The sequence below is a fragment of the Xenopus tropicalis genome, chromosome 6, assembly GCF_000004195.4.
Source record: "Xenopus tropicalis strain Nigerian chromosome 6, UCB_Xtro_10.0, whole genome shotgun sequence".
In the NCBI taxonomy this organism is placed as follows: Eukaryota; Metazoa; Chordata; class Amphibia; order Anura; family Pipidae; genus Xenopus; species Xenopus tropicalis.
The window spans coordinates 103,800,257-103,817,772 of NC_030682.2; positions in this window are offsets into that span (position 1 = coordinate 103,800,257).

Sequence of the window (17,516 nt, forward strand, 5' to 3'; positions counted from 1 at the left end):
TGGCCCGCCCCTGATCCTCAGCATGACTGGCCAGACTGGAGTCTCCTCAAGCAGATCTTCCACTGGGTGGAAAGTTGAAACATTTTGCAGCACCTTGGGCAAAACAATGGCTGATCGACACCATTTCATCAGGATACCATCTCGAAATCACATCACATACCCCCCAATTTTTCTTGTCCAGGGTACTAAATTAACCTGGGAAACGGGGCGCCTTTCATTCCATCATTCCCAATTTGGTGCGATCCTGTGATCCGAGGTAGTGGTTCCAGTCCAACCAAACAATTATAGGCAGCACTCCGTCAATTTCTTTAAAATGCCTTTATTGTCACAATATGGGCAGCAGCAATGTTTCAAGCCTAATTGGCTCTTTATCAGGTCCACCCATCCCCAAGAAGAACAGAACATTCCGTTTTGTGCTCAATCTCAAACACCTAATCAAATGGATAGTATGCCGATGTTTCAAGATTAAGTCTGTGAGGTACCTGATTCAGGCTATGGAACCCGGGGAATTTCTGGTACCATTGGAGATGAAGGATGCTTACCTCCATGTCCCAATCTTTCCACCCCACAAGGTTTATCTTCGCTTCACCATCCAAGAACAGGAAAAACTGGGTGGAGCCAACAACAGCCAATCAGATTTCATTCAGTGACTTCACGTTTTTCAAACCAACATGGAGTTTGTTCTCAAACTTCCCTTTCTAGTTACACGGAAGTGAAAGTTAAAATCTTGTTTTCATTGGAAGGTGTAGTGGCAGGCTTTATTATAATTATATAAGGAACAAAGAGGAGCACTAGCCTTTACTATATAGGTCAGCTGCCCCGGGTGCTGGTAAAAAGTAAATATAAACCAAAAAAGGTACCACACTCATTCGGGAACTAGTGCAAACAAGTGATTTATTTAAGAAAAATCCGAGCACTCCTGTGCTCTTTCTCAATGGTCTCTGTGGACAGTACGTTGGATTTTTTTTTCAATAAATCACTTATTTGCACTAAATCCCGAATGAGTGCAGTACATTTTTTGGTGCTTGTGTGTATATATATATATATATATATATATATATAAAACCACAATATAATTATTCAAAGGGGTACAAGGGTCCTATACAGTAAGGTCCATTTTAACATAACATTACCGATCTGCCTACTAGACTCCTATCCAGTTTTTTTGACATATATAATGTAACGTGTGTGAGTTGCAGTTCAGCTGTAAGGGTTGTGGATGCAACTTTTTTTCTTTTTCTTTCTTTTCCCCTGGGTTTCTCCTCTCTACTTGCTTTTTATACATTAGTAGGTTCTCTGTTACGTTTTTATAAGTTATTGTGAAGTTAATGTATGTAACACTGGTGGGTGGTGATTGGAGGTACACAATGTGACGTCAGCTACACTTTGGCGCCATTTTGGGTTTAAGAGTGGGTGTGTAATTAGTTTGTTCACTTTGAGAAAGGCTGTGGACACGGCTGAAACGTTAGATAGACGTTTTTCATAATAAACACCACTATTTTTTCACTAAGTCCTGTGAGTGCGGTATTCTGTTTCAATTGTAAACATCTGTATTTTGTATACTGCACCCAGGAAATTTTGATATATAATAAGACGTGAGTGGCCGAACGATGGTTCCTGATCCTTTCCCGTAAGGTGGTAACAGTTTTGCCAACGTAGTACAGCCCACATGGGCAGGTGATAATGTAGACAACATACGAAGAGAGGCATCCTAGCCTATAATAAATTTTCAACCTCTTGCCAGTTTAGGGATGTGGGAAATTAGGGCCAGTCAGTAGGCATCTACATGTCACGCAGTCCGGGCATTTATAGCACCCCAGCTTCCTAGTGTTGGATAGCCAGTGTGCTTGTTTGTCACCACAGTCTTTGAAGTCAGTTTTGACCAAAAGATTCCTCAGACTGCTACCTTTCTTGTACCCCATCATTGGTTTATTAGCCTGAAAAAGAGCTAGCGAGTCATCTTGGTTGATCATAGGCCAATTCCTATCCACACTTGCTGCAAGGGCTTTGGATGTAGAGGAAAAAGTGGTAGTAAAGATGAGAGGCGTCTCATGTGCCTTCTGTGTGTGTACCCGGTCGAGTAGAGTTGTCTGGGAGTGGCCAAGAGCTCTTTGGAGCTGTGTCATCAGTATGTCTTCCTTATATCCATGTTCTAGAAACCTGTGAAACATTTCATCTAATTGTGTTCTAGCCATATCAGCGGAGCTGTTGTTCCTGATCACCCTTAGGAACTGGGAGTAGGGAATACCCCTAATCGTGGCTGGTGGGTGGTTGCTGGCAGCATGTAGAATAGAATTCGGTAGTTTTGCGGAATAATCTGGTGCCCAGTCTACTACCATCCTTAACCATCCTACTTACCTACCTGCTATCCTGTCTGCTGGTTTTTCTTATCTACTTACCTGGTGTCCTGCCATATGGCCTCTACTATCGACCTACCTACTGTTCTCTCCTACCTACCTACTAAGCCACCTGCTGTCCTGTCCTCTCCTGTCTACCTACTCACCTACCTGCTGTCCTGTCCTGTACTGCCTACCTACTCACCTACCTGTTGTCCTGTCCTCTCCTGTCTACCTACTCACCTACCTGCTGTCCTGTCCTCTACTGCCTACCTACTAACCTACCTGCTGTCCTGTCTTCTCCTGCCTACTTACTAACATACCTGCTGTCCTGTCCTCTCCTGCCTACCTACTAACCTACCTGCTGTCCTCTCCAACCTACTAACCTACCTGCTGTACCGTCCTCCCCTACCTACCTACTCACCTACCTGCTGTCCTGTCCTCTCCTGCCTACCTACAAACCTACCTGCTGTCCTATCATCTCCTACCTACCCACTAACCTACCTGCTGTCCTCTCCTACCTACTCACCTACCTGCTGTCCTGTGCTCTCCAAACTACCTACCCACTTATCGGCTGTCCTGTGTCCTCTGGCCTTTGCTACCTACTAACCTACCTGCTGTCCTGTCCTCTCCTGCCTACCTACTCACCTACCTACTGTCCTGTTCTCTCTTGCCTACCTAATCACCTACCTGCTGTCCTGTCCTCTCCTACCTACCTACTCACCTACCTACTGTCCTGTCCTCTCCTGCCTACCTACTCACCTACCTACTGTACTGTCCTCTCCTACCTACCTACTCACCTACCTGCTGTCCTGTCCTCTCCTACCTACGTACTCACCTACCTACTGTCCTCTCCTACCTACCTACTCGCCTACCTGCTGTCCTGTCCTCTCCTACCTACCTACGTACTCACCTACCTACTGTCCTCTCCTACCTACCTACTCGCCTACCTGCTGTCCTGTCCTCTCCTACCTACCTACGTACTCACCTACCTACTGTCCTCTCCTACCTACCTACTCACCTACCTGCTGTCCTCTCCTGCCTACCTACTCCCCCACCTGCTGTCCTGTCCTCTCCTGCCTACCTACTCCCCCACCTGCTGTCCTGTCCTCTCCTGCCTTCCTACAAACCTACCTGCTGTCCTGTCCTCTCCTGCCTACCTACTAACCTACCTGCTGTCCTGTCCTCTCCTGCCTATCTATTAACCTACCTGCTGTCCTGTCCTCTCCATCCTACCTACTCACCTACCTGCTGTCCTCTCCTCTCCTACCTATAGTCCTACCTGCACTCCAGTACTCTGCCAATACATAAAAGGTGGAATTTCTAAAAATGATGTTTCTGAACGTTTGAAAATCAGCCTTGTTCCTTCAGGTTAAGGTGTTTTCTAAATTCTACTCCTAAAATGCACACACAGTAACAACCCACAGTGCACAAGTCAGAGTCCAAGGTACTGTACCCATATAATGCCATGATCCATGTTACTGATATTGGGCCCAATAAAAGTTCTGCAGGGAAGTTATAATTGCCACGGGGTAGGTACCCAGCATGTAGACTGCACCTGGAACCAAATGCACATTGCTTGTTAAATGTAACTATAGATTAGCCCAGTAATTACCCCTTAATATAAACCTGCCCCAGTCATGGTTTCCCGACAGTTCCCTTATCCTTCGGCCTTTTACAGCAACAATTCCTCTCTGCAACACCAAAAGCCAACTGGTCCAGTTTGTATCCCATCATGTACGTGTGTAAATGTACGGCCAGTTCTTTATAGTTATACTGTATGTGCCTAACTTACCCACGGGCTTGATCTCTCATCCTGGACTCTCTGCCTTCCGTTCTCTTCTTTCTCTTTTTTTGATCTGTGATTTTGGAAATCTGCAAAAAAAAAAAAATTATACAAAATACATTTAAAAAAAAAAAAAAAGTCCTACAAGCACTCCTATAAGGTGTATGAGAATAGGGGTGTTCCCACGCAGTACACCCTCCTGTCACAATCACTGCCTGCTCTATGCAATGTTTCCAACTGATTTGTATAAGAAGTGGGGATAAGTGCCACCCATTCAGTTTGAACCAGACTGCCGGTATTTTAGGGAGCTGCCCGGTTTAAAACTTTCTCCCTGGTTTATAATAATATATATTTTTTTTAAATAAACTTGGCCGCCCCAGGTGGCCAGGACCCCAGAGGCAGCGCTGTATAGATGAGTAGGTAGAAGAGCAAAGGGAATGATACAGGGTGCAAGTAGGAGGGGATAGGAGGGATACAGGGCCAGATGGATAACTAGAAGCAACACAGAGCGCCACAGCATGATCTTTTAGGGCCCATGAACCCTGGGAAGATGCCCCTCTTGCTAACATTTACTGGAACTGCACATCTTCACCCCCTGGAGCTCTCTCACTCTGTCTCCCTCAATCTCTCTGTCACTTTCACTCACTCTCACTCACTCTTTCTGTCTCTTACGCACTTTCTCTCCAACTCTCCCTCTCGCTTTCTCACTCTCTCTGTCTCTCACTCACGCTCTCACTGTCTCTCACTCTCACTTTTTATGCCAAAGAGGGCTGAGTGACTGGGATAGGGGGGAGTAACCAACTAAGGGTTCCCTGTGATATGGGGGTTTGTGTAACATGCAGGGCATATTGTGTTACTGGCATCAGTCTGGGTGTGGTGCCACTTCCTGTTTCCCAAGATGCCACAGGTTCTACTTAGGGAATAGTTTAAGGCCCAACAGCCAAGCAGCCCGGTCACTGCCAGAGTAATGAATGATTTGAGCTGCTCCCCACCCAACCTGCCCCCCATACATACCTGTATATACCATTTCCCCTACTAAGGACAAAGCCCGGCCTATTGTTGAGGCTGAGTGTCACCCCCATCTCTACCCACTATTCAGGCTAAGCCCTATAAGCTAAGGGCCCCCGGTTACACAGACTTAGCAACAGCAGGAGCAGCAGTGGGTGAATCCATGGCTGATGAATGGGCAGATCTTTCCAGCAGATATGGCAGCACAGTAACTGGGCTGGCTAAATAGGCCACACGTACAAGGCAATGTTCTGGGTACACAATAAGCTATGTACGTACTGCCCATCTAAGGGCAAACAAAGCCCATATAAACCTGTCATGTGATGAGAGCTGCCTTCACCCTAGGAAAGTGACAGTTGGTACAGTCCGTTGGTTGCCACTGTGGTAAGAGGTAAGTGTGCATCTCCTCTGATAGATGTTTTGCCTAAAAACCCTTATTTTAGCTAAAGAAGAGGGGCAATAGTTGGGTGACTCCTCCCCCCCCAGACTAGGGGATGTTGCTCCTGTCACCGATTTTAGTGAATTTGGAGAATTTTCCCCTAAAATGGGCTTTGCAGGCGCCTTTACTCTTATCGCTGGTTGGGAGACACAGACCCAGGGTTGGGCAGTACTGACAGGATCTTAAGCGTTTTGCCCCTCTGCCCCCGGGTATCTGTCCTGCCCTTATATACCAACCTTAATGTGTAAATGAATGTAAGGCAATAAATACCAATACGTTTTCCTTTTACAGAATAACATTTATTAGTAAGTCTCGTGCGCTCTCCCGGCTGTGGGGGGGAATAGGGTACATGGCAGGGGCCACACGTACAAGGCAATGCTCTGGGTACACAATAAGCTATGTATGTACTGCACATCTAAGGGCAAATAAAGCCCATATAAACCTGTCATGTGATGAGAGCTGCCTTCACCCTAGGAAAGTGACAGTTGGTTTAGTCCGTTGGTTGCCATTGTGGTGAGAGGTAAGCGTGCATCTCCTCTGATAGATGTTTTGCCTAAAAACCCTTATTTTAGCTAAAAAAGAGGGGCAATAGTTGGGTGACTCCCCCCCCCAGACTAGGGGATGTTGCTCCTGTCACCGATTTTAGTGAATTTGGAGAATTTTCCCCTAAAATGGGCTTTGCAGGCGCCTTTACTCTTATCGCTGGTTGGGAGACACAGACCCAGGGTTGGGCAGTACTGACAGGATCTTAAGCGTTTTGCCCCTCTGCCCCCGGGTATCTGTCCTGCCCTTATATACCAACCTTAATGTGTAAACGAATGTAAGGCAATAAATACCAATACGTTTTCCTTTTACAGAATAACATTTATTAGTAAGTCTCGTGCGCTCTCCCGGCTGTGGGGGGGAATAGGGTACATGGCAGGGGCCACACGTACAAAGCAATGCTCTGGGTACACAATAAGCTATGTATGTACTGCACATCTAAGGGCAAATAAAGCCCATATACACCTGTCATGTGATGAGAGCTGCCTTCACCCTAGGAAAGTGACAGTTGGTTTAGTCCGTTGGTTGCCATTGTGGTGAGAGGTAAGCGTGCATCTCCTCTGATAGATGTTTTGCCTAAAAACCCTTATTTTAGCTAAAAAAGAGGGGCAATAGTTGGGTGACTCCCCCCCCCAGACTAGGGGATGTTGCTCCTGTCACCGATTTTAGTGAATTTGGAGAATTTTCCCCTAAAATGGGCTTGTTGTTTCCAGTACTGACAGGCTCTTAAGAGTTTTGCCCCTCTGCCCCCGGGTATCTGTCCTGCCCTTATGTACCAACCTTAATGTGTAACTGAATGTAAGGTAATAAATACCAATACGTTTTCCCTTTACAGAATAATATTTATTAGTAAGTCTCGTGTGCTCTCCCGGCTGTGGGGGGCAATAGGGTACACGGCAGGGGCCACACGTACAAGGCAATGCTCTGGGTACACAATAAGCTATTTATGTACTGCCCATCTAAGAGCAAACAAAGTCCATATAAACCTCACTCATCAAAAGGGTACACTTAACCTTTAACAGCAGCGCCTGTCATGTGATGTCATTGTGATGAGAGCTGCCTTCACTCTAGGAAAGTGACAGTTGGTTTAGTCAGTTGGTTGCTATTGTGGTGAGAGGTAAGCGTGCATCTCCTCTGATAGATGTTTTGCCTAAAAACCCTTATTTTAGCTAAAAAAGAGGGGCAATATTTGGGTGACTACCCCCCCCAGACTAGGGGATGTTGCTCTTGTCAACGATTTTAGTGAATTTGGAGAATTTTCCCCTAAAATGGGCTTTGCAGGCGCCTCTACTCTTATCGCTGGTTGGGAGACACAGACCCAGGGTTGGGCAGTACTGACAGGCTGCTAAGAGTTTTGCCCCTCTGCCCCCGGGTATCTGCCCTGCCCTTATGTACCAACCTTAATGTGTAACTGAATGTACTTGCACTTACCATGGACACAGGGTTTCTTACTATTGCAGGGGGTAAATCTAAATCAGTGCTTCTGAAATTATGGTGATGCCTCTTAGGGGAATGGTAACAGCTAATTACTGATTGGTTGCTATTGGCAACTGCAACTTGCATTTAGCCACCTATGTTAGTAAATGAGCCCTAGTACCAATTTAACCCTCTAGGTACCACATGGAATCCCAGCCTGAGTGTCAGTAAGCGTGAGATTTGGGGGGAACACTTTGAATGGGCCCCTGATCCAATGTTGCACCTTAAAAGGGCAAATGCATTATCTGTGAAGCTGACTTGCCCTTTTTATTCCCGTCTCTATACAGATTGCTGCAGTGTGTGACTAGTTGGCGACTTTGAGCTTCGGCGTTTATCCAGCTTTTTGGATAGTGATTTTTTTTCTGGCTTCTCCTCAGTTCACCTTTTCCACCCTTAGTTGAACGAGCCTTGAGGAGAGCCAGCACCTATTGAGGGGGCCCCTTAGGGTTCTCCGGCCCTGGGCCGGCCCCCCCGGTCCATCTTTTTTTTCCCCATCCCTGGAGAGCTTCATTTGAGAGGTAATGTAGCAAATACAGTTTATGATTTCTCCTACAACAAGTCTTGCCCACATGAAAAAATAAATTGTACATAGAACACAGTATTGGGAAATGCTAAAGTGATGTCTTTCATTTTTTCTTCATAGAAACAACATGTTCAAGCGGCTGAAGTGCTGTTTCTCTTGCTTCGGCAAGGTAAGGGCTTCATTTCTTTCTGCTGTAACAGGACATATTTCATTCTGTGGGAAACTTCATGGAGGGGCAAATGGAAAGGAAACACCTAATCACATGACCTGATAGACTGCTCGCAGCTCAGACTAAGGGGCATATTTCATATTTGTGCCGTTTTTGCAATTTTTTTCTTCTTCGACTAAACTCACTAAACTGCGGATGTTACCGTATTTATTAAAAAATCCATTTATTAAAAATGTGATCAAAGATCGAAACAACACGAATACCTAAAATTCGTCATTTTAACATATTTTTTAATGGGTCGCAAAGCTCAAAAAATTCTCGAATAGTTCGAATGTTTCACTATGACAGCTCCCAGTGACTTCTACAGGATCTCACCAGCAAATGTACCGGCAATGTACTTGTCCTTGTAAATTTATAATAATTAGTCCTCGGGCCCCAGCCAACCCCTGATCCGCCTCTGATCCACCCCGTCACCTCCAATTCCCTCCCCCAACTTGCCTTGCTACCCTGCACTGCTAGGTTCACTTGATGTGGGCGGGGATATCATTACTCCGCCCCTATTTGTATCATGCCCCTTATCCTGGGTGTTGCCCCCTGGCAAACATGCCCCCACCCTGGCCGGTATTAGACATAACAAAAGGTGGAAAGCCTAATTGTGCCCCCAACTATCACTAGTGCTGTTTCACAATGGCACACACACATTGATTCCGCTTTAGTGTAGGGGATACACAGTGTCATACTTGTGTTTGCACCAAATCCTTCATGATGTCACTGAATACACACTCCTCCATTTATTTCATTATAAATCTATTTGTCATTTATTTTCTCTGATAAAACTTTTTTCTTCATTACAGAGGAAACGAAAGCGGGCAGATCTTTCCAGCATTGAATCTGTCATGGTAAGAACTGGGCAACATCATTTCCTAAACACCATTTTCCTAACTACTTGTGTTATCAAAGCCGTGTTATTTCCTTGCCTATAGATTTCTATGCACAATAACCTTGATGAGGCTACACTATGTACATAGGGGCCCATTTACAGGTATGGGACCCATTATCCAGAACGCTCGGGACCTGGGGTTTTCCGGATAAGGGGTCTTTCCGAAATTCGGATCTCCTACCTAAAGATGGCTAAAAACATTATTTAAACAGTAATTAAACCCAGTAGAATTGTTTTGCCTCCAATAAGGATTAATTATATCTTAGTTGGGATCAAGTACAGGTACTGTTTTATTATAACAGAGAAAAGGGAATCATTTAACCATTAAATAAACCCAATAGGGCTGTTCTGCCCCCAATAAGGATTAATTATATCTTAGTTGGGATCAAGCACAGGTACTGTTTTATTATTACAGAGAAAAGGGAATCATTTAACCATTAAATAAACCCAATAGGGCTGTTCTGCCCCCAATAAGGGGTCATTATATCTTAGTTGGGATCAAGTACAGGTACTGTTTTATTATTACAGAGAAAAGGGAATCATTTAACCATTAAATAAACCCAATAGGGCTGTTCTGCCCCCAATAAGGATTAATTATATCTTAGTTGGGATCAAGTACAGGTACTGTTTTATTATTACAGAGAAAAGGGAATCATTTAACCATTAAATAAACCCAATAGGGCTGTTCTGCCCCCAATAAGGGGTAATTATATCTTAGTTGGGATCAAGTGCAAGGTTCTGTTTTATTATTACAGAGAAAAGGGAATCATTTAACCATTAAAGAAACCCAATAGGACTGTTCTGCCCCCAATAAGGGGTAATTATATCTTAGTTGAGATCAAGTGCAAGGTTCTGTTTTATTATTACAGAGAAAAATAAAATAATTTTTAAAAATGTGAATTATTTGATTAAAATGGAGTCTATGGGAGATGGCCTTTCCGTAATTCGGGGTCCGATACCTGTACTAAGGTTTTCTGAGAAAAGCTTGCAATTTTTTACGGTTTGTTTTTTTGTCTCAAAACATTTAAGATAATTTGGAGTATTTTCTCTAAAAATTAGAGATTTTTTTTTAAAAACCATGAACGTATAAAACTTTATACGACTTTGACTGCCAAAAAGTGCGCCATGTTTAAGCTGGTACCATCGTTTGGATCTGGCAACGCCGTTTGCCACGTGAGTAGCAAATAATTCAAAAATAAAACACCAGTCCCTGAATATTACATATCATTGATTTTCACTTCTTTCTAAAAAGCTGAGTTAATTTGATAACTTGACTTTTATCTCTTTACCAGGAACCACCAGAAATCCCCGGCAAAAACACCTGCCAAGTAAGTAGTAAAAAATAAACACACATGAAATGGTTTGCTTTTTGGAAGTTTAGTGAATTTGCTTTGTACAAGGTCTTTTTTAGATACTAAACTACAAGTATATACAAGTTACAGTAAGTTGATCGGGTAACTTTATTTCTCTTAGGAGGAGATCCCAGAGCCGGAAATGGAGCCGGCGATAGACAACTGCCGGGTAAGCAAAATAGAGGGGAGAGTAGGGGCAAATAAAAATCACCCTATATTTTATACAAGACTGTATATTAGCTTCTTTATTACAACATGGAACATCTTTCTCTTACCTTTTTTTAATCAGGAGACTCCAGGAATCCTAGACACGGACATCTGTCAGGTAAGGAAAAATAATAGGGTCACAATAGAGAAAGATATTTTAGATTCACTTTGGGGTGGCAAATTGTTAGGCACCGCCTACTTCAGCGTTGGTGAGTCTGTCCCACTTCCTTATTATGCCCTGTGTTACACAGCAACATACACCTTCTATTTCTCATATATTTATATCAAATAAGACTTTCCCAAACTTTGCTTTACTTTGAGCCATGAGAATTTTTTTTACAATCTTTTTTTCGGTTTTAAACAGGAGGAAGAAGTGATTGGGCAGGAGAGCACCGACACCGGCCCCTGCCACTCACAGGTAAGCAGAAATTAACACATGAATGAAAAAGATTTATTTTTATCATCTTCTCTGCTGATCTGAGGTTTTTTCTTTCATAACCAGGAACCCTTGGAAGAACGTGGAGACCCTCCCTTTACCACCTGTGAGGTACGGGGGCAAAAAGTTTGCAGGGGTCCCAATGTGTTTTTATTTGCGCTACAGGGTCCATGAATAATATCTGTAAAGGATAATAATTAAATTTACCTAACAGTCAGTATCTGTAGTAGCAGTCTTCTATCTCGTATAAATTAGAAAATGAAAAAATGATTGGTTGCTATGATTACATCCGCTCATACAATTTAACTCATAGGCTGCCGCCACATGTGTAGATTCTCGGCCTGTGGATAAACACAGGCTGGGAATCCGACCCCATGTCCCTAAATGCTTCTTGATGTGCCGGCGCCCTGAGCCATTGCGCTGCCTTGGGTTCAGGCAAACAGAGTGGATTTTGGTGGGAAACTCCTGAGTATAGCTCCATCAAACACAATGGCTCCAGGTGCAGGCACGGCAATAAGCTTTTTGGGGTACGGGGGGAAGATATTCAGCCTGAGTTTATGCACAGGCCGAGAATCCACCAATCAAATGTGCAAATAAGGGAGCAGGGAGCCACTGGGGCTCTGTACTTACTAATGTTGCAAAACTGTATTTATATATTCCAGGAGTCACCATTCCAAACTGGCCACAACACCGGCCAGGAAGAGAGCTCAGACGAGCAACTGAGCGAGGAGGAGGAGGAGGACCTTGAGGAGGTTTGAGCTGAATTTAATATTTTTTCTCTCAATATATCATTAGACAATTTTAAACCTCAGAGCAGCCCCCCTATCCCACTACATCATGCAAACTCTTATGTAGGCCCCATTCCACTCTTACCTGAATGTCACAAGTGCTCAGTGGGGTGATGGGTCACCATTTTTTGCCTCTGTTAAAGCCTCTCAGACCTTCCACATCTCTCATTGCCCTTCTAGAAAATGCAGACTAAAGCCAAGATGCAGGAAGGCTTCACTATACATAGTCCTGCAATCAGAGCAATGAGGGGTATAAAAGAAAGGAAACTGCAAAACATAACAAGCATCAACCCTGCCCCCAAGCTCTGCTGTCTCCACTTATTTATGGGCACAAACATATACATTTGGGTGTTGCAGTTCTACTTTAAGATGGAGGGTTGGGTTCATATAACAACAAATAGGAGATATCACAGGAATCTGGCACTAATACCTGCCAGCCTGAAATCTCCAACAGAGAGCGTGCCCCATGTCACATTCCTTGTGCCCCTGACTCATTTCATTTTGGGTTTGGGGCTGTTTATTTACCTCCCGGCACTGATTAAATGTTTCCTATGTGGGGGAAGGGCAACTACCAACACTCTGCACTGGGGCAGTAATCCACAGTGGCCAATCAGATGTTTGCTTTCATAGTTCTACCTGTAGCTGACTGAACAAAGGTAATAGCTATATGGTTGCTATGGGTTACTGCCCAGGTGCAGTTTTGCCCAGTGTTGATAAATGAGCCCAACTGTATCATGTGCTGGCCTCTGTGGCCATTTCACAATCCTGTGACTGAGTAACGATCTGCCCTACAGATATCACTGCTGATTCCCTGGTGGCCAATGGGGGGTGAGGCACAAATGGCTGCTGTAGTGCTGGCTTACATATCCACCTTACCAAATGGGTTTTCCCACTGGGCAACAACTGGTGCCAGGTAACCAATACAAGAATGAAAGGTACCATCACAGGTAGCGGATATTCTGTAGCCCCAGCATTTTATATCTAAAGAACAAGTATTTGTCTGATTTAAACAATTTCTAAAATGTTTCTCTATTTTTTCAGCGCTCAACCGGAAGATTGATCAGGGCAGTATCCTGCCTAGATCTAACTTCCCTTGCCCTGCTCTACAAAAGTCCCCTCCCTCCCACCCCTTCATTCGACTCAAGCCCCGCCCTCCCACCCCTTAGTTCCAGACCCCCACTCTCCCACCCCTTCGTTCCACACAAGTCCCCACCCGCCCCCCGCTTTGTTCCAAGCCCCCTCCCTCCCACCCCTTCCTTCCAATCAAGCCCCACCCTCCAACCCCTTAGTTCCAGGCCCCCACTCTCCCACCCCTTCATTCCACACAAGCCCCCACCCGCCCCCCGCTTTGTTCCAAGCCCCCTCCCTCCCACCCCTTCCTTCCAATCAAGTCCCACCCTCCAACCCCTTAGTTCCAGGCCCCCACTCTCCCACCCCTTCATTCCACACAAGCCCCCACCCGCCCCCCGCTTTGTTCCAAGCCCCCTCCCTCCCACCCCTTCCTTCCAATCAAGCCCCACCCTCCAACTCCTTAGTTCCAGGCCCCCACTCTCCCACCCCTTCGTTCCACACAAGCCCCCACCCGCCCCCTGCTTTGTTCCAAGCCCCCTCCCTCCCACCCCTTCCTTCCAATCAAGCCCCACCCTCCAGGAGGAGGAGGAGGAGGAGATTTGGTTGTAAATACCAACACTCTGCACTGGGTAGGTAATAAACGGTGGCCAATCAGATGTTTGTTTTTATAGTTCTACCAGTAACTGACTGAACAAAGGTAATAGCTATATGGTTGCTATGGGTTACTGCCCAGGTGCAGTTTTGCCCAGTGTTGATGAATGAGCCCAACTGTATCATGTGCTGGCCTTTGTGGCCATTTCACATTCCTGTGACTGAGTAACGATGTGCCCTACAGATATCACTGTTGATTCCCTGGTGGCCAATGGGGGGTGAGGCACAAACGGCTGCTGTAGCGCTGGCTTACATATCCACCTTACCAAATGGGTTTTCCCACAGGCGCCAGGTAACCAATACAAGAATGAAAGGTACCATTCCAGGTAGCAGATATTCTGTAGCCCCAGCATTTTATATCTAAAGAACAAGTATTTGTCTGTAGTTTTTACCTTATTTCAACAATTTCTAAAATGTTTCTCTATTTTTTTCAGCGCTCGACCGGAAGACTGTTCAGGGCAGTATCTTGCCAACATCTAGCTTCCATTGCCCTCCTCGACACCAGTCCCCTCCCTCCCACCCCTTCCTTCCACACAAGCCCCGCCCTCCAACCCCTTAGTTCCAAGCCCATGCCCTCCCACCCCTTCCTTCAAAGCCCCTGCCCTACCACCCCATACTTCCAAGCACCCACTTTCCCACCCCTTACTTCCAGGCCCCCGCTCTACCACCCCTTCGTTCCATACAAGCCCCCTTTCGCCCCCCGCATCGTTCCAGGCCGCCGCCCTCCCGCCCCTTCCTTTTAAGACCCCGCCCTCCCATCCTTTCTAACAAAGCCACCGCCCACACACCAAAGCCCTCCGCTCTTCAACCAAAGCCCCCGGCCCTTCCACCAAAGCTCCCACCCATTCCGCCCGCCCCCTCCACTTAATCCCCCGCCCGCCCGCCCCCTCCACTAAATCCACCGCCCGCCCGCCCCCTCCACTAAATCCCCCGCCCGCCCGCCCCCTCCACTAAATCCCCCGCCCGCCCGCCCCCTCCACTAAATCCCCCGCCCCCTCCACTAAATCCGCCGCCCGCCTGCCCCCTCCACTAAATCCCCCGCCCGCCCCCTCCACTAAATCCCCCGCCCGCCCGCCCCTCCACTAAATCCCCCGCCCGCCCGCCCCCTCCACTAAATCCCCCGCCCGCCCGCCCCCTCCACTAAATCCCCCGCCCGCCCGCCCGCCCCCTCCACTAAATCCCCCGCCCCCCCCCTCCACTAAATCCCCCGCCCCTCCACTAAATCCCCCGCCCGCCCCGCCCGCCCCCTCCACTAAATCCCCGCCCGCCCCGCCCCCTCCACTAAATCCCCCGCCCGCCCGCCCCCTCCACTAAATCCCCCGCCCGCCCGCCCCTCCACTAAATCCCCGCCCCCCCGCCCCCTCCACTAAATCCCCCGCCCGCCCGCCCCCTCCACTAAATCCCCCGCCCGCCCGCCCCCTCCACTAAATCCCCCGCCCGCCCGCCCCCTCCACTAAATCCCCGCCCGCCCGCCCGCCCCTCCACTAAATCCCCCGCCCGCCCGCCCGCCCCTCCACTAAATCCCCCGCCCGCCCGCCCGCCCCTCCACTAAATCCCCGCCCGCCCGCCCCTCCACTAAATCCCCCGCCCGCCCCTCCACTAAATCCCCCCGCCCGCCCCTCCACTAAATCCCCCGCCCGCCCGCCCCCTCCACTAAATCCCCCGCCCCCCCGCCCCCTCCACTAAATCCCCCGCCCCCCCGCCCCTTCCACTAAATCCCCCGCCCCCCCGCCCCTTCCATTAAATCCCCCGCCCCCCCGCCCCTTCCATTAAATCCCCCGCCCCCCGCCCCTTCCATTAAATCCCCCGCCCCCCCGCCCCTTCCATTAAATCCCCCGCCCCCCCGCCCCTTCCATTAAATCCCCGCCCCCCGCCCCTTCCATTAAATCCCCCGCCCCTTCCATTAAATCCCCCGCCCCCCGCCCTTCCATTAAATCCCCCGCCCCCCCGCCCCTTCCATTAAATCCCCGCCCCCCCCCTTCCATTAAATCCCCCGCCCCCCCGCCCCTTCCATTAAATCCCCCGCCCCCCCGCCCCTTCCATTAAATCCCCCGCCCCCCCGCCCCTTCCATTAAATCCCCCGCCCCCCGCCCCTTCCATTAAATCCCCCGCCCCCCCGCCCTTCCATTAAATCCCCGCCCCCCCGCCCCTTCCATTAAATCCCCGCCCCCCGCCCCTTCCATTAAATCCCCCGCCCCCCCGCCCCTTCCATTAAATCCCCCCGCCCCCCCCGCCCCTTCCATTAAATCCCCCGCCCCCCCGCCCCTTCCATTAAATCCCCCCCCCCGCCCCTTCCATTAAATCCCCCGCCCCCCGCCCCTTCCATTAAATCCCCCGCCCCGCCCCTTCCATTAAATCCCCCGCCCCCCGCCCCTTCCATTAAATCCCCCCCCCGCCCCTTCCATTAAATCCCCCGCCCCCCGCCCCTTCCATTAAATCCCCCGCCCCCCCGCCCCTTCCATTAAATCCCCGCCCCATTAAATCCCCCGCCCCCCCGCCCTTCCATTAAATCCCCCGCCCCCCCGCCCCTTCCATTAAATCCCCCGCCCCCCCGCCCCTTCCATTAAATCCCCCGCCCCCCGCCCCTTCCATTAAATCCCCCGCCCCCCGCCCCTTCCATTAAATCCCCCGCCCCCCCGCCCCTTCCATTAAATCCCCCGCCCCCCCGCCCCTTCCATTAAATCCCCCGCCCCTTCCATTAAATCCCCCGCCCCTTTCATTAAATCCCCCCCTGCCCGCCCCTTCCACCAAGTCCACACCCGCCCGCCCGCCCCTTCCACAAAAAAACCCTTCCACCAAAAACCCCTTTCACCAAAGCCCCTGCCCGCCCCTTCAACCAAAGCCCCCACCATAACATATAAAGCCCTGATCCAGGGAGTAAATCCGACTGCCGTTTCTAGGGGTCAGGAAGGAATTTTTACCCTCGGTACAAATTGGCCCAGTGCCAGGGATTTTTTGCCTTCCTCTGGATCACTGGCTTTTAGGAATGCCCAACCCCCACTTATCTACATCTAAATAAATCCTGTGCCCACCAACAGGTTTCCCCATAAACATGTCTCTGTGTTTTTCTTGAATCCCTATGGTGAATATTGGGGGTCTCCCATGCCTCATTCTGCTTAAGGTGACCAATTGTGTAACGGGGTAATTAATACTGCTGGGGGGGGCTGATAAAAATGGCAGGTTGGGGTAAAACTGGGCGGTGTTGCTGACAGAGAGCTTTAGTTGAAAAATTAAATGGGTTAAGATCTCTTCAGGGAGTTGAGTGGGTTCTGCTGAGGGACATAATTGGTTAATATGTACCTGATGGGGCTGAAAGATACAGGGAGCCATAGATACAGATATGAGGGCACCCTACCTGCTATATAAGTATTCCTACTGAACTCTAATGCCAATACCATGTATAATGCCCACAGGGCACATAGCCAATATATACGCAGTGCCAACACCATGTATAATGCCCACAGGGCACACAGCCAGTATATACGCAGTGCCAACACCATGTATAATGCCCACAGGGCACACAGCCAGTATATACGCAGTGCCAACACCATGTATAATGCCCACAGGGCACACAGCCAGTATATATGCAGTGCCATGACCATGTATAATGCCCACAGGGCAGAGGGGGCTTATGAGACACAGCAGGGAGCAAACACACTGCTAAGGGTTAATATAGATAAATTCCTCTCCATACTCACCTGCTGAAGCTCCTCTCTAATCCTCCTTCTCTCCTGCTCATGGTATGTGCCCCCACCTGCATAGTCTTGCCAGAAATGGGCCCCTACCCTGAT